The following is a 23,112-nucleotide window of genomic DNA, read 5'->3' on the forward strand; positions in this document are numbered from 1 at the left end:
TTATCATTTACAATACAATACCAGGGATTAGGGAGCAAAGAGTGATGATTGAGAAATTTGAAGCTGGTACCATGCTTTGCATTTTACATTAGTTATCTAATTTGAACTACATACTAATTTGAGTCTGATGATTCTGTTCTGCTTTGTCTAAGGTTCTTCACATTTTGTTGTCCTGGGCAGGTGAGGCATGATTCAGTTCCAGTATGGCAAGTGTAGTATCAACTCAATTATTTTACAGTCATTGTTTCCTAGTTACAGGCATTTCTACAATCCACATAAAGGATATACATAAGTGCAGAAAAATAATATGCCTTTCAACATATATGTACCAATTCTAGTATTTTCTGTATCAATTAAGAATCTCACACTTCATTTTATTACTTTAATTTACCAATATCTTGGTTTCTATTGTGACTGGTTTATGAGTAACTTTATACAAATTAGCAAGTGATACTCTCATACACTTTTTCTATACAAAATTCCAATAATCTGTCATTCAGTCAAGATGTTGGTGAAAAACTATTTCACATTTCTGAAATTTTGTGTCTTAGGATTTTATCCAAACTACTTCAGTTTCAAAGTTTAATATTAAATATGCCCCATAACTCTATTAATTATAATTAGTTCTAATTCTGTTCTATACTGTATCATAAGACGTTACTTCAAGTTCACATTTATAAAAGTAAAAATAATGAGCATCTAACTAGAGGCATTACAAATCTGACACAATGAATTTCTAATGTCACCCAACTGGAAGACCTGAAGGAGAGAAAACAAGTTTTGAAGGAATAATGGCTCATGGTTTATTCAAATAAGATGCAAGGTAAGGTCTGAAACAAAAACAACAAAAAGGAGAAAATTCATGTAATCTAAAGAGCAATTCTCTCAGCTGAAATGTCACACAGAAAAGAAGACATATCTCACAAAGCACAATAAAAATATTTTAGAACATAATTGCCACATAATTGTGGGGGGCGTATAAAGGAGTTCATATAACAGAAAAAATATGAAAGACTTCAATTAGGAAAATGATAAAATATGTTCATTTAAAATCAAGGCATATATAAAATGTACATTTCAGGCATTGTAGTGATGGTTCCAGCCCAATTAGTTTGCAAGCAATAAATTATATTTTTTGGAGTCTTCCAAAGAAAAACATATTGCAACTAGTAAGGCTAGACCTAAAAACTGGTTCAGACTACATTTTTTTCTTATATTCTTGACATTCTCATTTAGAAATGTTTCTTCTTACATTCTTACATACAAGATCTCACTAGCTATAATTTCATTAAAATACACAGAAATAAAAATGAACACATTATTTCAGTACTTGAGTCTTGCTATAATCTGGCTACCCTTCTTTGCTTCGGGTGAGAAGTCAGTTGTTAGTTTTTCTCTAAGATATATTTTTCTTATTGTTTTCAAGATGAAGTCCTTTACCAAAAAACTCTCACATTCTACACTTCAAGGATGCTTTCCATGGAACATTAAAATTAAGATCAAGGAATTATGATATTATCTAAGAACCCCTAAATGAAACATAAAAAGGTAGCTTTCTCACTACAAATACAAAATACAGGAAAATAAATATAAAACATTGTCATATACACAAGACCCTAAGATCCTCTGTGACTAAAAGGAGAAACAATTTTTTACAACAAGTTATGGTCTACAGAATGCTATGAAAATATAATTTCCTAATATGACTGAGAATAAATGGTATAAGGATCAAAGAACATGTTCGTTGTTCAATATTTTTTGTTTCTTGAGCCTGAAAATAGAAATAAATATGGGATATATTACAAGATGATAAATTGTTTTCAGTTTTCTTACTTTTAAACAATGTAATTTTCATAGTGATAATTATATAATTTAAAAGTAGAAAAGTTTAACATCTCAACTGAGATGTTAAAAGATAGAGCTACTCTATCTTAGAAACTGAGATAAAGAAATCAAGAGGTTTCATAGTCACCACATGGCAGCTAACTGAAGTGAAATAAATCACTGAAAAAATAAAATAAATAAACATAAAAAGGAACCCCCTGAAAATTCCTCACTTTACAAGTAGAAAGAGCTAAGAACTTCCAATCTATGGTCAATAGTTGACAAAGTGTAAATGTGAGACATTAGCTCTTGTCTTTTTTGTTAATTCTTATGGTGAAATTTCACCTATAAACAGGCACTGTCTACTTGCAAGTAGAGAATTTATAAGATAAACATTCATCGTCTTACACCACTGTCACTGTAGTTGATGTTGGCATAATTAGTGGAGGGGAAGGGAAAAAACAAATCGTTTAAATAGGGATACAGCTGGATCCATTGCAACAATGAGATGTACAAGTCATTATGTCAACAAATGAACTTTACAACTTTGGTGGGGGAGGGGAGGATTGGGTAGGGAGGGAGTATGGGAAGGGATGGGAAGGGGAAACAAAGGAGGGGGCAACAATGCTTGAGAAGAAATGTACTCATTATCTTGCCCATGTAATTGTAACCCCTCTGTACAGTATTTTCACAATAAAAAAAGAACAATTGCTTTCTAAACCCAGCTTTTCATTCTTTGACTCTACATCAACACACACACAGACACACACACAGACACACACACACACACACACACACACACACACACACACACACACACACTTTATCTTTCCTGAAATACTTTCTTTGACATCTGTTGTCTTTGACATGCTAGCCCCAGCATACCTCTGTCCATCTTTTAGCCTCCTATTATTCATACAACATAATTCTCTCTAACACCTTCCTTGTTAGCACATGTCCCATTTATAATTATATAGTTGGAAATATTGCTTTATTATCTGTTTCTTCTATTAAGAATAAAATCTACAGAAACAGGTATCATGTATCATTTAACCCTGTATATCAAATCTTAGGCAAATTATGCTCAGTAAGTGTGTTGGCAGCTAGTGGATAAATAAATGAAAACTTGAGGGAATGAATGAACAAACCAATGGATACTTTTTCCCCATTTTTTGGAATGTGAATAAGATCCTGAGGCAGAATATAAGAGTTGTTCTCATCCTGTTAAAAATCTCCCCAAATACATAGAATTTGTAGCAAGGAGATATAAAATTGGTTCATATCCCAATTACTAAAATTAAAGCCATATGTAGATGGGCATCATATAATTAAACTATTTTCTAAAATTCTTCCATATGCATTATTTAAAATTATTTTAGGTAAATCAGTAGATGAATCTTAAATTTTTCAATATTTACATCTATTTACACATCTTGAACACATAAAATAATTTTTAAATTAAAAACTCAAATTTCATATTATCATTATTGTTAACTAAAGTGAAGTATAGAAGCATCCATTTTATAAATCTAAATCAACATTCTCAGTGTTATAAATATAACTAAAAACAAAAAGGAATCCATGTGCTTTTGCACAAAAACTGAAAGTCATTGTCCAAGTTTTGTTTTGCAGTTATAATTGTTTTACTACAAAGTGTTTTTTTTTTCTTTCTCTCTTTTTTTTATTGTGAGAATACCGTACAGAGGAGTTACAATTACATGGGCAAGATAATGAGTACATTTCTTATCAAGCATTGTTGCCTCCTCTTTGTTTCCCCTTCCCATATTCCTCCCCCTTCCCCCCTCCCGATCCTAGCCCCACTCCCCACCAAGGTTGTAAAGTTCGTTTTTTGACATAACGACTTGTACATCTCATTGTTGCAACGGGTCCACCTGTATCCCTAGTTAAACGACTTGCTTTTTTCCCTTCCCTCCAAAACTATACCAACATCAAATACAGTGAAAGCATGGGCTATACTGTGGGGGAGGGACATACAAAGAAACAAAGAAATCATCTTATAAATATGTTATGAAAGGAAAAAAAAACATTTGAATATTTATCTTAGGGTTCATTCCCCTAACATCAACTTATCTGACCTTTTCTGCTTGACTCAGACATATACTAGTTATTTCATATAAGGGAAACCATAGGACCTATGTTTCTTTGGGCCTGGCCCCTCAGTAGATGAATGTATCAAGAAAACGTGGTATATATACACAATGGAATTCTATGCTTCCATCAGAAAGAATGACATTGCCCCCTTTGTTAGGAAATGAAAAGACTTGGAAAAAGTTATCTTAAGTGAAGTAAGCCAGGTACAAAGTGTTTTAAAACCAGGAGAGTCACTGAAAGGAAAGAAATGACCTGCTACTAACCATACATTGAAAGTGAATGCTAGTTATGTGATTGCTATGTGCAGGCACTGTTCCGTGAAAAACAAGATGAAATACGGGTTTTTAACAAGGGTCAACATATATTTTCCAGTTCAAAAAGGAAATATGATATAGTCCTACACTAAAAGAGCTAAGACTTTGCATAGCTACCCAATAGCAAATGTTGATTGAGTATCTATTTTGTCCTTGGCATTTTGTTTTGTAGATAACAGATAGGATAAAAGGTAATGGATCCTGGGATCAGCAAAGCTAATTCCCTTTATTTGAGCATAAGTCATGTACCTACCATTGTCTCAAGTCTTTTGTGCATTTTAGTCTAGCCTGATTTATCTATATGAGTCCATAGCCCATCTTTTTTTTTTTTTTTTAATCATGGTGCTCTGGGCCTGGGTCTGGGTCTTGAAACTGAGCTCTTCAGCTGAAGGCTAGTATTCTACCACTTGAGCCACAGTGGCACTTCCAGGTTTCTGGTGGATAACTGGAGATAAGATTCTCATGGACTTTCCTGCCTGAGATGGCTTTGAGCCCCGATCCTCAGATCTCAACCTCTTGAGAAGCTAGGGTTACATCTGTGAGCAAACAGCACCCAGCTGTAGCCTATCTTTAGATGATAAAAGCTGCTTCAGAATGATAGGAAAGCACATAGAAAAGGTGAATGACACAGGTTGTAAAAACAGGTTTGTTGTATTTTCAACCTTTGTACTAACCTCCTAAAACCTCATCTCTTACCTGGGAAACAAACCCACAATTTGATTTGAATTGATGGAGAATAGCAGTTTCATAAACACAAAATGTTAAAAGCAATGAAGTTTACAGAGCACATCTTGAGTGTGCAGAGTATTTTTACAATCATTTTCTCCTCTGACCTTCACAACCACATTATAAGATTAGTCTTGTTTTAAAAGGTATGAAATGGAAGTTGGAAAGAAGGTATATTGACATAAAGCTACTCTGAGATCTATGTGTACCAACTATTATCCTGGAAAATAAATTTATATTCTGCTCAGAGCCCTACTGGAAAATGAATGCTGGAATTCAATTAAACAATACTCTCAAAAACAAGAGCTTAAGTGGAAATTCCTCACCGGTCCTCATGCTAATAAATGAAATAATCATGTTAAACCTACATCTAATCTCTTGTTGTGCATATTGAGTGCTTCCTACAGCTACTGCTGAGATTCACGTATACGGTAATGTAAACTCAAAAATGAATTATTTCTATTGGTCATAGAAAAAAACTCAAATAGGAGGAGAGTATAATGGTCAATTTATTTATTCGTCTCCAGTATTCCTTTCTTCTAATTTCCTACAGCAATAGTCATACCTCTAACTGGGAATTATGTCGTTTCCTCCTCATCTGAACAGCAACGAAAAAATAACCTTAAGGATTTATGATTAATTTATTCCAGAATGTTCATATCATTATACTAAATATCTACATTATTGGATAAACTTCCTTTGTCTATACTTGAGTATTTTTATGATGCATTATCTCTCCAAGATATTAATAAGGATTCTTCCACAATGGATGAAAATGCTGGAGAAAATCTATGAGAGTAGAGTTTTTAAAATTATTTTCACTACCTTCAGCAAATGTAATTCCCAAACAGATATTGATTTTCTTCTTAAAAAACTGTTTCAAATATGGGAAAGTATGAACAGTAATGACTATATCTCCAAATAGAAAAGGAGGAAAACAAAATATTTTTTTCTATTATCTTTAATATTATATTTTAAATGAGGCTGAACTCCTATTACAGTATACCTCTGTAAACAGTATGTATTGAAAAAGTAAGTGCCAAGGAGTGTGTGGCTTATGACTATAATTCTCAGGAGACTGAAATCTGAGGATCACTGTTCAAACTAGCTTGGTCAGGAAAGTCTATAAGATTCCTTAACTTCACTAAAGCACAAACAAATCTGGAAGTAGAGTTGAAGCTCAAGTGGTAGAGCACTAGCCTTGAACACAAAAGGTAAGGAATGATGCCCAGGCCCTGACTTTAAACTCTGGGATTTGCACAAAAGAAAGAAAAGAGAGAAAAAGAAGAAATGATGAAAGAAAGAAAGAAAGAAAGAAAGAAAGAAAGAAAGAAAGAAAGAAAGAAAGAAAGAAAGAAAGAAAGAAAGAAAGAAAGAAAGAAAGAAAGAAAGAAGAAAGAAAGAAAGAAGGAAGGAAAGAAAGAAGGAAAGAAAGGAAGGAAGGAAGGAAGGAAGGAAAGAAGGAAGGAAGGAAGGAAGGAAAGAAAGGGAGAGAGAAACAAAGAAAGAAAGAGAGAGAGAGAGAGAGAGAGAGAGAGAGAGAGAGAGAGAGAGAGAGAGGAAAGAGGAAAGAGAAGGGAGGGAGGGGAAGAGAGATAGAGAGAAAGAATCCAGCCAGACACATAAGTTTTGAGAGTAGTTAGGCTAGAGGGCTTTGGAATGGAAATATTATATATATCAAGGGAAACAAAGGAAAACACAGGGTAATAAAATTTAGCACCATTCCCATCAACATAGTATATCTTGTATTTCCTCTTAACATTTTTCTTTTCTGCTGACTCTGCAGCAAGGATATAAGTCAGAGCCAGTGTGGGAAGTAATGTATTGATAATGTATTTGGCCTTATCAGGGCCCACATCATAGTGGATATGGCCATAATAGAGTAACATCAAAGAAGCAGGAAAGTTAAAGCATTTAAGACATGGCTATTTAAAATACTACAAAGGGGCCTGGGAATATGGCTTAGTGGTAGAGTACTTGCCTAGCATGCATGAAGCCCGGGGTTTGATTCCTCAGTACCATTTACACAGAAAAAGCCTGAATGCTCAAGTGCTAGAGTTCTAGCCTTGGACAAACAAAGCTCAGCACAGTGCACAGGCTCTGAGTTCAAGCCCGAGGACTGGCAAAAAATACTACAAAGGTGTCACACTTATGTATAACTACATTCTGACTTAGCAACAATTAATATGAACCGAAATCAAAGTGACTTGATGAAGTATTAAGCAACCAAAGAAGGCTGTCTATGTTGTGAATGAAGTTCAGTAACCTGTTCTTGAGTTGAAAATAACTTGAGACATCAAGATCTGACTCAGTTTGATAAGGGAGCAAAAAAAAAAAAAAAAAAAAAAAAAAGAATGGAAAAACACAGCCTCTTCAGTAAATGGTGCTGGCAAAACTGATTAAACACCTGTAGAAAACTAAAGCTAGATCTCCATATATCACCCTGCACCAGAATCAACTCTAAATGGATCAAAGGAATAGGAGAAACTCTAGCACTCCTTGTCACAGGCTAAAATTTTCTTAATAAAGACCCAGAAACACAACAAATCAAAGAAAGGTTGCACAAATGGGATTGTATTAAACTGCAGAATTTCTTCACAGCGAAGGACATAGCTAGCAACATCAATGGAAAGCCTATGGGTTGTTTTGTTTGTGAGGTAAGAGTTTTCAAATTTTGTGACAGGCTTAAGGGAGTGTATACACTCACTTCCCTGAATTCTTAGTTGCTTGAGGTGGTAGTAAGCTTTCTGCTTTTCTGTTGCAGTCCCTGGGGTGCTAAGAGCTAGCAAGGTGTGAACAACATTGAATCCAACCCTCAGGGCTGAAGAGCTTGCCCTTTCGGGGATTGAGGAAGCTTCTGGATCTGGGGGCTTATGTCCTTTAACTGAAGGAGGTATGGTGGACAAAGGCTGACTGAAATTGAATGAGGAAGGATGGGCGGCGCTTGCACTTCTTGGTATAGTGAGACCTAGAACAACATTATTCATGCATTTGGCAAATGCATGGGTATGTAAGGGCATATAAGCTAGGCTTTTTGCAGAAATAAACAGAGTTGTGCTACCAGCCATCTCTCTTTCTTCACCTTCTTGCTTGTCAGAGCCTTGATCTGGCTTCAGCTGGACTGTGGCACTTTCCAAGGCTTATTCAAATTAAAAAAAAAAGATTAATACCACTTCAACAAAAAATTAATATCACTTAAAGAAAATGGCCTATAAATATTATTATTACAAATATAAGATTAAGCCATGATTAGGAGACATATTTCTAAAACACCCATCAGACTCAGGACTGATATGGAAATTGTGTAAGGAACTCTTAGAATTCAACAAGGAAACAAAGTTTGAAGACTGCAAAAGATGTGACCAGAAACACCACAAAGTGCAATGAGGTCAAATAAGCTACTGAAATTATCTTCAATCACATATCCAATTAAAGATGTGCAAAGTAAACTATCAAAATCTACACATCTATTTGAAATCTAGAACAAAAATCTAGAACACCAAATGTGAGTGAAAATGAACAACTGGTGCCATACCATGGAGAATACAAAATGGTACCATCACTTGGAAATGTGTATATATATATGTAAACTATAGACTGCTTAATACTGAGTTAACCATATATATGTGTGTGTGTGTATATATATGTATATTATATAATAGTAGTTTTTAATTTGCTTTGATATTATAAAAACATGTAAAATACAAGAAATCAGTAGGACATATGCTTTCCACCATTCTCAAAGCTGAAGCAGTAGATAATGAGTTTGAGATGATCCTGAGCAGCATAGGGAGACCCTATCTCAAAAAAATGACTTAGGAAAATACAGAAACATTCAATTATTCTTTAATGTAAACCCCAAAATTTTGTTGTTTTGTTGTTGTTTTGTTGTTGTTTTTGTTGTTGTTTTGCAGTCTTGGGGTTTGAACCTGGGGACTGGGCACTGTCCTTGAGCTTTTTCACTCAAGGTGGTTTTCTGGTGGCTAATTGGAAATAATAGTCTCGCAGACTTTCTTGCTTGGGTTGGCATTGAACAGCAATCCTCAGATCTCAGCCTCCAGACATCCAGGGTTACAGACATGAGTCACCGGCACCTGGCTTCTCGAAAGTTTTTTTTAAGTATTTTACTAATTTTTTAAAGCATCTAAGACAGTTTTCTACCTAAATGAAAAGAGAGATATAAATGGGCAGGTCATAGGTAATTACGCTTTTCTTTATGAACATGGTTTCGTTCTTCATATTAGGTAGCCGAATAAAGTCAGATATGTAGAAAAATATTTCAGTGACTAGGGGAAAAATCATTTTCACCTCCATAAAGGATCTAAATCTGCTTATCAGGGTTAAACAGCCTTGTTCATATAAGAAAGTTAAAATGAAAAGGAAACTATTTGGCTTCATTCTACTAAACTTGTGATATAAAAAAGACCTAGATAATAGCTTTCGAATTAGAAGTCTTTGTGTATTCCTGATACCAGAAATAGATAATGTGTAATTTGTTTTAAAAGCAAAACATTTGTTTCCATGTAGTTCCATTGAAATTCAAAGCTCAAGGTAAGTAGGTTTTTTTCCTCTGATAGAAAGAAGCACAGATCTTTTCTCATATATGTCATTGTGAGAAACAAAAGCATTCTGATGGTATGCCACTCTTTTGAATTTCTGTATCCTTTTTCTTGTACATAAGTTTATATGATTTGGGGAAGGGAGAAGGAATCACAGAAACCATGAGAAAAAGGGTGAACCAATTCAGCAATGATACTCACTAGATACTATACTAGAAAAGGACTTTACAACTTGGGGGAGGGGAAGATGAGAGGGGGGAGGGGAAGAAAATGAGGAGGGAGTAACGTTGTTTAAAATGAAATGTACTCATTACCTTACTTATGCAAGTGAAACCCTTTTACAACATTTTTAAAAAGACTATTGATATCTCATCTGAGAAAAAGAATGATGAGAAGGAATAGAAGCATAACTTCATATCTGTCAGCAAAGCCTAAATATTAACCTCTACTGCTCTACAGAAAACATTTGCCAGTTCATGATAAAAAGCCTACCTGTTTGAAAAGATTATCAAATGAAAACTGATCATTTCCAACTGTTCAGAATTTTTTTTAAAGTACAGGAGTCACAATATTTACTAAAAAAATTTGCATTTCAGCCTACCTTGAAAATACATTAGAACTGCATTATAAATAGGATTTCATCTTCTATTTATACCCTTGTTAAGAGATAACTCTGTGCATGCAATATTTTAGTTCTTCTGGAAGGAGAAAGTACTTATATCTGATACGATTTTATTTAAAAAGATAAACATCTGGTTTTGGAAATGGGAAATTGAGAGGAAAGCCAGTAGCTGTGATGACGGAAATCTGTTTTCTAATTATTTCTTTTATTTTTCTTTGCACAAATGATAACTTCTAAATTTGTTAAAAGAAAAAACACAGTTTTAGGGTAAATTTTATATTTTTGAGGGATGACAATTCAGCATCAACATGTCAACCCTGTCAAATAGTTTTTGATGAAATCAGATTATACATACAAGCTTACATGCACTATATGTCCATAAACAGAGATAAAAACATTGGCAAAAATTCCTAGGTGGTACCCAGCCCCAGTAGATCACTCCTAATAATACTAGCTATACAGAAGACTGAGATCTCACTGAGGATGATGGTTTGAAGCCAGACAGGGAGGAAAGTCCATGAGATTTTATCTCTAATTAACCACCAGAGAAGTTAAAAGTGGAGCTGTGGCTCAAGTGGAGAAATGCTAGCCCAGATCAAAATGAAACTCAGGGACAGTACCCAGGCTCTGGGTTCAAGCCCCATGACTGGCACGAATAATAAAAAATAATATAAAATAAATAAATTCCACTTGGAAGTTAATGCACCTACCTTTGGTCTTGATCCTCAAGGACAAACCACCAATGAGGTCGCAAAGAAAAAAATTGAACAGAGAAAAAGACACTGAACACAAAATTACGATGATAAATGAATTAAAGGTATGCTAATGTATTGAATAGTTTCCAGGACAGTCACCTCTGGAATGTATACAACAACCTCAAATCCCTTTCTCTGATGATTTGTCATAGTAATGCTCCCTATAAGGTGTTAAATATGTTCCATATATTTAACAGTGACAGGAAAAGTTAGGGTACAATACCTATATTATCAAGAAAGGAACTATTTCAGAACACAGTTTCTGAGGGGTTTTATTTGTTTTTATTTTTATGTAAGGCAATATAACATGAAAAGAAAAACTTTCTACTAGATTATGTTGAGTGACTCTTTCAATCTTAGTCAAAGCAAATGTCAGCAGACTTTACAACTCTCATGCATTTATGCTTCCTTGTTGGTGACATGCTAAATCAGTGTTCTCAACAGAACAGAGCTCTGAGGATCCATGGGTAAACGATATTTACTTAAAACCTCTAAGACAGACTTTACAAATGGCAATGTACAGAATTTCTGTCTGTATATAAAGAAATAAAAATTAGTAAGTATTAAATGAAACCCCCTTCCCAAATAAAAGCACTTACCAAGGAAAGAGAATAAGGAATAAGCTGGGATAGGACTGGTTAATAACAATAGACATATTAAGAAAAAAAATCAAAAGAAAGTGTTTGTCTGTTCCAGCAAAAATGTGAAGATGGGGGCTGGGAGGGTGGCTCAGTGGTAGAGTGCTTGCCTTACATGCATGAGGCCTGAGTTCTATTCCTCAGCACCACATAAGCAGAAAAAAATCTGGAAGTGGCACTGTGGCTCAAGTGGTAGAGCACTAGCCTTGAGCTGAAGAGCTGAGGGACAGCGCCCAGGCCCAGAGTTCAGGCCCCATGGCTGACAAAAAAAAAAGTGAAGGTGTATACTATAACTTAAAATAAATTCAGGGACATATAAAAATATAAACAATATCTACATTTTTTCATACTACATGTTGCTTAGATTTAAAACCTCTAAAATTTTAACTGTCTAAAATGTATACACTTATTATCTCAATCCTTATGATTTAATATTCCAAACTAAACAAAAATCATTGGACTATCAATATGAAAGACTACAATACCACACAGAAAATAATATTAAAGTAGATGATGGATATACATTAGTGGCATAGTTTAGATTAGATGTTTGTAAAGTTCAAATTAGAATATGTTTGCAGGATGAAAATGTTATAACAGGTAATTAGTTATGAAAATAGTAGGTAAATTAAAAGATCTGATTTAAAGATAGAAAAGCTACTTACATTTCTGAGTACACAAATGCTATTATGGTTTAAACAAAGCAGTATGGAGTTTCAAGCTCATGGAGAAGACACACTCCAATAAGAGTAACAAGTGTGTATGATAAATGTCACTAAATAAGGTAGCAGCTGCAAAAGAGAGGTGTGTGTTTTATATGCTCTAAAGGAAGGCCCATGAGGAAGGGCCATGGTCTATGTGAGGAATCACTAAAAACTACAGATAAAGGAAATATAACTGCATTCAAGATCATTTTTTCTAGTTGCTATTTATACAGCCTAAGATAAAATTTCTTATAAACATGTAAGACATTATACATAAATTAAGAACTAAGAAAATATAAGGTATCTGAGTAACATTTAGGCATCAGTAGAGTCATGTGGTGTGCTCTAGTCATCAGCTCTATACTTAATAAACTGTCAATCTGGGAAAAAGTTTAAGCTAGGAGTTGTTCATTTTGTGCACCTACAAAGTGAGCGGATTAATAAAAGTTCACTAAATATAATACCAAGGTCTTGATTGTTATTCACGCTTAAGCCAATTTCCAGGATAGATTGTGTAATCAAACCCATTGCTTGCCAACTTACCTAGGTCTGTTGCTTAACTAATTCCAGGGAGCAATTTTAATTCCTTATTCATGCTGGCTTCCTTCCATCCTGTCTGTACAGACAGCCACAATGTTCTCTCCTACCATAAATGACTTGCTTTTATCCCCTTCATAATGCCATAATGACTTTGTCTTTCTCTCTGAAGGGCCTGCAGTATTTGGCCCTTTCTTTCATCTCTAGCCAGATGTAATGCCATCCTCTCATGTGCTTTTTTTGTTCAAACTACATTAACCTTCTCTCAGTTCCTCAGGCATAGTGTATTTTCTTCCTGGACTCCTTGTATAACTGGATGAAATGGTTAAGATATTTCCTGTTGGCTCCAAATTCTTCATTTACTTTACTGACACAGCTCTGCTGAACTTTTGTGTGTGTTTGGGGGGCGGGGAAGGGACCTTAAACTCAGAGCCTAGGCTCTATCTTTGAGCTTTGGTCCTCAAGGCTAGCACTCTTACACTTGAGCCACAGCTCTACTTCAGGTTTTTAGTGCTTCATTAAAGATAAGAGTCTCAGGGACTTTCCTGACCAAGCTGGCTTCGAACCACAATCCTCAGATTGTGCTGGGCTAGATCTACTGCACTTTCAAAGTCTTATGTGCCTTATATTTAGGTTTGTAGTCCCCATACAATGTAGTCAATCTAATTTTCATTTCCACTTCAATTTTGTTCTCTTTTTTTTAAATCAATACTGTACTAATGGGGGCTTGATCTTACTAGACCAAATACTCGTAAAATATTTAGCAATGAACTAGAATTGTGGATTTTGTGGTCTAAAAAGAGAATTTTAGAAACTATCCAAAGTGATTTGATAAACTTAATTTATTTTCACTTGAGCTCCTGGAGATTATATTCAAGACCTTGGCATTTGATAACTAAGTCTCTAACAGGTGAACCACATCCTCAGTCATTTTGCTTTTAGTTTGTCATTCATTGGGTCTAATACTAACTATCCTCCTTCTGCCTTGACAATGATCCCACTACTATCTCCCACAGAAATGGATCATAGGCACAAAACACCATAATTGATCTGTATTTTTATTTCCCATTTTAAAATACAGAAGATATTCAAGTTCATGTGACATATTGACAGATAGAACAAATGTAGAAGGAATTATAGATTATAAACCTCATACTGAGACCAAAGACTTGAAGCAGAGTGTATATTTCTGTAATTCTCAAGCTCACATTTCCAATGATGCTATTGGAGAGTACAAAACGGAGATATTCCTTCAGATTTCTTCAGGTATCTCAATGTAAAACTGGGTAAAGTCAATCATATGCGTGTCTATCTACATCTCTGCTTCTTACTACCTATCCTATGTCATTGTTTTCTGTCTCAGTAATCACATCTACAAGGCAATACGTCTCTAATTCACAGCACCTGGGTATGATTCTTGATCAGTACATTCTATTAACTCTTCATTCAAAACAACTTCCAGTTTCAAACAATCTTTTTCTCAACTCTACTGCTACAATCATATATCCAACTGCCCTCATCCTTCAAGTGGACAAGGACAATTGTCACATAAACCACCACTTATTACACCTGGGCCTATTAACTCACTTGTCATGTGGAAGACAGCTGGAACTCTTCCATGGATTACTGTGATCATATTACTTCAGTATTAAAGTTTTTCCTTAATTTAATTCAAATTTAATCTTCACCTGCAAAATTGTAATGAAATTTAACCTAGAGAACTCTCATGCCATACCTGTCCACCTTACATTCTTCCTTCCTATGCATCCTATCCAAACCAGGCTTCCTTCTGTCCCAAAGGGAAAAAGAAATCAAGCCATCTTTTGTTTAGAAATAGTTATACTTTCTAATTTGGTTTCAAAATCCTCTGGATCCCCAGATATCTAGCTCTTCATTTCATGTTTTTATTTAAACCTCAGCTCCAAATTCTTTCCTTTTCTGTGGCTAGATATGTGCTTTCTGCCTACCGCTTACTTTCAACAACATGCAAATGACCACTCTTCTTCAGAGCACGCCACGTGGTCCATCCTACATTGATTGATGTGTATTTATATGTTTATTTTTTATTTATGTCCCTAACATAAGTTCTATATATTTTTTGTTTTTGTCTGTTGTGGGGCCTGGACTCTGGGCCTGGGCACCATCCTTCAGATCTTTAGCTCAAGGCTAGCGCTCTACCACTTGAGCCACAGTGCCACTTCTGACTTTTTCTGCTTCTGTGGTACTGAGGAACCGAACCCATGGCCTCATGCATGCAAGGCAAGCCCATTACCACTTCTAGCCACCTTCCAGGCCCTCTGACATTCTTTTTATTGTTTTTTTTTATCGTTCTTTTCATTGTTTAGAGACTATTTTATTAGTTTCTGTAATCAAACTCATGTAGATAAGACTTTACATATTTAATACAGTGCATTCACCTGAACATTTTTATAGCTCTAGTGCCTTGTCCTAACAGATTATACTAAGCCACAGAATAGTAAAATAGTCTCGTAAAGGGGAAATAATGTCCACAAAGAAGTATCTGTTTTTTACCAAAATAAAAGTCAGTATGTTTATCCATTTCCATGCTCCTTGACTATGAAGATAAAAGATATCTGCATTACCACTGTCCTCACTGGAGTTCTAGAAATTCATTCTCATAAGGTTTTGATTGATGTGAGAGTAATTTGAAAATACTTCTACCAACATCTTCCAAAGAAACGTGACCTTTCCAATCAGCATGCTCAATTAAGTACATAAATCGGACAAGTAATATGTTACACACTATGTTAAATTTGCATTGGCTCACTATTTGAGAAGGCATTCAAATTAATTAAAAGTAAGATATTCGGTAATGGAAAAGAAAACAGTAAATGCCTGTATTAATCAGTTTCCATTAGAATTATGCATTATTATAATTCAGTAGATAGTATTTGATTACAAGAGAAATAAAGCAACATTCTTCAGCCGAAAACAGGACCATTCAAAACCCAATGCATATGGTTAGAAAAAATACTCAACATACTGTTTTCTACATTTGTCCATAAACTCTGTGAAGTCTGCGATAGCAAGTAAGACCTGTTCACTTCTCTCTCCTCTTCTCTTCTTCTTTCTCTCTCCTCTTCTGCTATTCTCTACCACTTGTACTTTTCTCTGGCTATAATAGTTTCTGTGTTACTCCTGAGAAAGACTGGGCATGATCCTGTTCAAGGTTTGTATACTTATTATCCTCTCTGAAAAAAGCTATTCTTTTCTAAATATCTTAATTTTTGTTTAATTTTAATATTACACACTAGCAATCACAGTGCAGTTTGAGAATTACCAACAGTGATGAATATGGAGAGTTATGTCAACTGAAAGATGACAGCTCAAATATGAATGAGGAATGTAGAAATGTGCATAATCTGGTGAGATCTGAATTGAATAAGTAACAAAAATAATGAAATGAAAGGGAAACAAAGGAAGCCCCCACCAACAGTCACCATATGTTTGCCATGAGGAAAATACATTCAAGGAAATAATTAAAAGAAGAAACAAAATGAAAAACATTACATCTCACTTAATAGGTCATGTACAATTAACCATAAAACTAAAAAGTAGCTTATGCGTTTATATGGCTTTAGTTAATAAATAGGTCATTGTCTAATATGTCCATATATCAGTCTTACTGTTTCCTGAATTTTGAGAAAAAGCTTTTAGACGAGAGTAGGATTTAGAGAAGCCCAGTTGCTGATGGATGGGGCCAGATCCCTTTAAAACAACCATTGGCGACACTGAGTACAGACTTCCTGAAGGAAAGGCGCCAGATTATTCTTTTAAGTCCTTGAAACCTCAGCTGGCAACTTTGAAATCTATGTGTCATTCATGAGCTATTTAAAGGAGACCAATAATTGACAGAGAAGTGATTCCTAAGCTTTCTCTTCTTACTGAGTACATATGGCATTGCAGGTTAGAAAGGAAGAAAACAAAAATGTATTTAAGAATAAGCAATCATTTCTCCCAAGTCGGGGGAACCTGTATTAGATATGTCTAGGTGGCATTGCTTGATCTCCAACATCAAGGATATGGTACTTGACTTTGTTACTGAAACTATTCTCAAATCAAAGTGATTTTACATCAAAACACTTGGGATGGTTGTGTGATTGGACCCAGATGAAAAGTAGAAAGAAATCAATGATGACTTTGGAAGACCGTCTTCCTTCAGCCTCTTTCCATTTTTATTTAGTTGTTTTATTGGAAAAGCCTTACTAAAAGTTCATAGACTGTTTATAAACTGAGACTGTTTTATAAACTGAGAATGAGGAAAAACAAAACAGTGAGAACCGTAATGTAATTTCACTGTTGTGAGGTATAGATTGTCAATTTCTTCCCATACCCCCATGGATATTTTACAACTCACCTTTGTCTTATGATAGCACCTACTTTCATAATTAAAGTTCATTTAAAATTGAAAACAAGCTGGAGCCAGTAATTCAGGCCTGTAATCCTAGCTTCTCAGAAGACAGATCTGATAATCATTGTATGCAGGCACGCCAAACAGGGAATTTCATGAGCTTCTTATATTTGATTATCCATCAAAAGGCCAGAAGTGGAGCTGTGGCTACAAGCAATGAGCTATGAAAGCTAAGAGACAGTGCTCAAGGTCTGAGTTCAAGTCCCAGTACTGGCACAAAAACATACCAAAATGAAAGAAACAAAATTTATCACAGTCTAAATTAAACTGTTCGGTGTATATGTGGAAAAGTCTGTGTGTACGTTGTCTTATCAAGGTAAATGAGAAACTCATATCTTCTAAGAAATATCAAAGTAGGGCTGGGAAGGTGGCTCAGTGGTAGAGCGCTTGCCTTGCATGCCAGAGGCCCTGGGTTCAATTCCTCAGCACCACATAAGCAAAAAGAAAAAAGCCGGAAGTGGTGCTGTGGCTCGAGTGGTAGAGTGCTAGCCTTGAGCTGAAGAGCTGAGGGACAGTGCCCAAGCCCAGAGTTCAGGCCCCATGACCAGACCCCCCCCCAAAAAAAAGAAATATCAAAGTATTAAGACTTCTAATATGCCCCGGAGTTTAATGTCACCACCACTTACGTTAGAGACATTGTAAGTCCTGTCCCTTGAGATTCGCAATTAATCATTATTCAATATTCCATTTCAAATTTCTGAGCTCATCTTTTTTTGAGACAATATTCAACATTAAGATAAAAATAATTTATCAAGCAAGTTCAAAAATAAAAAATCTGCATAGTAATAAGGTCCTTCAAAGTTTCTTTCCAATAGAGGTTCTAAAATAATATAGTTCATAAATCATATTTTCTGTGATTTTCTAAACTGAAGAACTATACATAAGCCTCAATTGAAAGTTAGATGTTATCTCCAGATATATTATTCAGATAATATAATTTATAATTCTAAAATTTCTTGAATAAAAGTATGAATCAATAAAAACTACTATAGCATATGCTGGGAAAAGATTAAGAGAGATGAGAGACAGAGGCAGAAATAGTTCTTTATCTATTGATCACATTTTAATCCTTGGACATATTTTTTCTCTCTAACACACAGAAAAATTGAATATGTAACAATAACATTCAAAACAGAAAAGATAATAAAAGATAATTGAAACACAATATAGTTTAAGAATTTGAAATGGTAAAAACTAAAACAAATGTTATACTTTTCCAAAATTTTACTGCTTAACCAAAATACTATTTAATAACAGAAATCCAAACAGTGAAGTCTATGATTTTCTGACATTATTGGGTCAGATATTTTAATCTTGGACCCAGAATTTGATCATGAATACACAAGATAAATGAAATTGAATTATCCTCAGGACTTAAATTTGCTATAAATATTCTTTACTAGCTTCCTCAAATTTCATCTTTTCTAACATCTAAATCAGTGTTGCTATCTTGAATCTAAGCAAGGAAACTCATCATGGAAATTAAATCAATTAGAATTTTTGGTGTCTTCATGACATGTTAAAATTATTACTATATCTAAAAAGCATATCAGTTTCAAAAGTACTAAAAACTAATTTGAAAATGGTGGCAAACTTAGTTTTAGAACGGACTGATAACCATTCCATTCTTTATTATTTTTCTTATGTGCAAGAAAATATTCCTGTGTCCTGCATCTTGTATTTATATTTTTCTAATTTGGTGAGGGGAAGGGAAATAACAAAATGCTGAAACAAGGATACAGGTTGACCCATTGTACAAGACACTATGTTGAAAAAGAACTTTACAACTTGAGGAGGGAGCAGGGAGGAGTTGGGGAAGTGGGGAGGGAAAAGATAGTAGGGGAAAAACAAAGGAGGGCATAACAATGCTCAATAGGAAATGCAGTTATTACCTTACTTATGTAACTGTAACCCCTCTCTCCAGTATCTTTACAATAAAATTTTTAAAAGAAAAAATGTTAGCATACACACCTTTACTATATTTCAGGAAAGAAATCACTCATTTACTATACCCATTAAGGTGGCAGTTGTTTAAATTGCTAAACAAGTAAGAATTACTTTGCTTTTTATAGCAAAATTCACTGTATTTGTTATTACCAAACTGTTCAAATAGATAGACTTTACATTCACACTTAACAAAGAGGGTGATATTTTCTGCAGTTTCTATTAGCATGAAAAATATATTAGTCATCAGCATATTTGGGGGAAGTAAGAGATAGTATTGCTTTGTTTATATACATTTTCTCTGTTAAAAACAGGTCAGCAAGGGGCTGGGAAGGTGGCTCAGTGGTAGAGTGCTTGCTTTGCATGCATGAGGCCCTGGTTTCGATTCCTCAGCCATATAAGCAAAAAGAAAAAAGCTGGAAATGGCGCTATGGCCCAAGTGGTAGAACACTAGCCATGAGCTCAAGAGCTGAAGGACAGTGCCGAGGCCCAGAGTTCAGGCCCCACGACTGGACCCCCCCCCCCCAAAAAAAAAATAAAACAGATCAGCGACTTATAAATGAACTGGGATTAGCAGTGTTTCTTTCTAGCCCTTCTCTTCAGACAACTGGAGCATGGTTTTCCCTGTCATGCTGTTAGTTATACATGTATTATGGTTGGTATTATCTACATGATCTCAAAGTCAATGTACAATTTAATGTTGGGAAACAGACTTGTGTCAGTGTCTTAAAAAGTCAAAATAAATCTGAAATCATGTCACTTGTTTTATTTGTGGAGGAAGTTCACTTTTGTTCTACCCTATTTTCAAGACTATCTTCTTCAATTTCCATGCTAAACATTTCCTTATATGCTGAAGACAAATACCTTTAGTCCAGAAGGGACACATCAAGGACATGGATGCTCTTAGGCAGACACCCTTTGACTGGAAAAAAATTGGTAAGGAACTCCACCTGACTTAAAGTCACAGTCTTTTCTTTTTGTTGATGTTGTGTTGTTGATACTTGGGCTTAATTTCATGGCCTGGGAGCTGTCCCTGAGCTCTTTACCTCAAGATTAGCATCTACCACATTGAGCCACAGCTCCACTTCTGGTTTTTGAGTGGTTAATTGGAGATAAGAGGCCACCTGACTTTGAATCTTGATCCTCAGATCTCAGCCTCCTGAGTAGCTAAGACTACAGGCGTAAGCCACTGACACACAGTTTATCACAGTCTATTTGTGTCCACTCACTTAGACTCTGACATGTCCAGGAATATCAAGGGACAATATTTTTATTGTGAAAATACTGTACAGAGGGGTTACAATTACATGGGCAAGAAAATGGGGACAACATTTTATTTAGGACTCATTCTATGTTTAATTTATCATAATTACTGTGTTTATTACAGGTTGACTACACACAGTGACAAAAATACTGAGCATGACAATGCTTCAAGTACATTATCAGATAGAATTTTACCTCTGTTCTCACAATTTAAATATCATTTCTAACATAGTTTCCTCTGGAAAGCAAATCCAGTTTTCCCAATGACTTACACTTAAACTATAATCTGTAAAGATAAGACTTGGTATAGGAATATAATTGATCTTTACTAGTTGGCCTGCATATAATATTATCTCTTGCTTGCATATTTGCCACAAGATTCATTCATTCATATTGGCTCTTGTTCATGATCCTGTACTTAGGGACTACATTAACCCACAGTTACGGTCCTATTGTTAACTTAGTATAGAGGAAAACTCATTCATATATATTAACTCATTATTTTCTTGTCAAGAGCCATGAAAATTTTATTTGAAGACTAATTAGAAGTATATGGCCTAACTTTAATGTTTTTACATTTTTGATTCTCTAATTTACAAGTATAAAGTGAAAATAGTATGTAATAAAACTTATTAACATTAATGATATGTGGCTTGGCTTTTACTTGCAATTATAAGGAAATTGCTTATTATGCCGAAAAGATCTGTGTCACGCAATCTAGCAACCATAAAGGAAAAAAATTACCTTAAGAATAATAATATAATATAACATGGAAGTATTCTATTATGTTTTCTATTAAGTTTTCTTTTATCCTTTGAGTCACTGGATTCTTATTCTTTTAAAAAGAAATGTTAAGTACTTATATTTATCATCAGAAGCTTTATGCTCGCTAAGAATGAGACTGACTACAGGACTATTTTTTAATTATAAATGAGGAGCAATCAATACAGAATGAAAAGTAAAGAGTTTTGAGAGAGACAGAAAGGATATGTATATTTCTCATGTATTATAATACTCAACAATTCCCCACCCATGTGAAGCAAGCCATCATCCCAATGATGATCAGAAGCCCATTGAAAATTGCATGTGGTATTAGACATCTTATTAGATGACTATTTCATAACACCAGCTGTCAGGCCTCATGTTAGAGAATTTACACACTGTCAGAGAATGCACAAATTCTTTTAGACAAGAGAAGTATGATGTGCTTTGTGAAATGGCAGCTCCTTTGTATCATTTCTTAAAGATAATAACAAAAAATTGAGTACCATGTATCTACTGCCTACAGATTCCATTTATAGACATTCAATGCAAAAAGTATTTTGTATATTAAATGTTTGCTTTCCTACATTAATTTTACTACAAAAAAGGAGAAAATAAAAATTTAGTAGATGCTAATATAGTCTTAATGTATGAAGGGAAATCAAAATTCATTTACTTATTAAAACTGATATTTTTGCATATCTATATATTTATAAACACATGTATATATATATATATATTTGTATTTATTCATTTATTTAGCTAGTCACGGGGCTTGAACTCAGGGCCTAGGCACTACCTTTGAGCATCTTTGTGTATAAGGCAAGTGCTCTACCACTGAGTAGTTTATTTGAAATAAGACTCTTCATGGACTTTCTTGCCTGGACTGGAGTCAAACTGTCATCTTCAGATCTCAGTCTCCTGCATCCTAGAATAACAGGCAGGAGCCAATGGTGTCAGGCTTCATATTTATTAAAAACAAAAATAAAAACCCAAAACCACAACAAAAACTTCCTGTTTCATTTTTTAAAATTCATTGGGAGGTAAACAATGTGTTTGTGGAATTATCGTTTTGAAAGAGTTAATAAACTTACTCAAGTGTACACAATATTGATTGAACATGTCTTGTAAGGGTCAGTCTCATCATAATTATGTAGTATCATCATGCACTTTCAAGTTTATCAAGAATAATACACTGAGGCATTGATACTGGTCCTGTGCCCATTTTTCATGTTAAATCCTGACAAATGCATAAATAAAGCCAAAGACACCAACAGAAAAAAAAACTAATCTTTCTAACATTTTTTCAATCACAAAAAATGCTGATTTTCAAGTTTTATCTGAGCAGGCAACATATTTCAGAAGTAATGTATTATCACATTGACAGTCACAAACACTAACTTTGGCATCAACCATTCCCTAGAGTTATTTATAAAAACACTGTATTAAAAAACTGACTGCAAAATCTATGGCCCTTTTCTGCTCTCCTAAAGGACATTTCAGGAAGCCACAACTTTGTGGCTCTACACTGTGATTAATTCCCTCCAGCCACAGTTGGCAGACCAATGAGAGACCTCAAATAATTGCTTTAATATCTGAAGAACATCACATCTTTGAAGAACACTTTTGAATTTTAAATATGCATAGCTTAAAAACAGAGTTAAAAAAAACCTCTTCTCTTCAAAAAAGTACAAAGCATTTAAATGTTCATACCCTTGTAAAATTCCACATCCACAAATACATCCATAGAGGCAGTATCTTCTGCTGCAGAGTAAAACCAATTTTGGAGAAGATGGTGTCCAGTCTGATACAACTGTCACATAATTCTACCTCAGTTTAAGTCAATCAAAAGCACTGTGGTTATATGAAAAAAATACTCCAGGAAAGATTACAAGACATTGATTGAAATACCAAACCAGT

The 23,112-nt window shown here is 34.6% G+C and overlaps 1 protein-coding gene across 1 annotated transcript in view; it reads right to left on the bottom strand.

Annotated features, from left to right (window-relative positions):
- Robo2 (roundabout guidance receptor 2) overlaps positions 1-23,112 on the bottom strand; it is a 1,450,478-nt gene that overhangs the window by 1,396,781 nt on the left and 30,585 nt on the right. The window lies entirely within an intron of this gene.

Source organism: Dipodomys merriami, unplaced genomic scaffold (assembly GCF_024711535.1).
Source record: "Dipodomys merriami isolate MVZ:Mamm:240054 unplaced genomic scaffold, mDipMer1.0.p SCAF_2, whole genome shotgun sequence".
Taxonomy (NCBI): Eukaryota; Metazoa; Chordata; class Mammalia; order Rodentia; family Heteromyidae; genus Dipodomys; species Dipodomys merriami.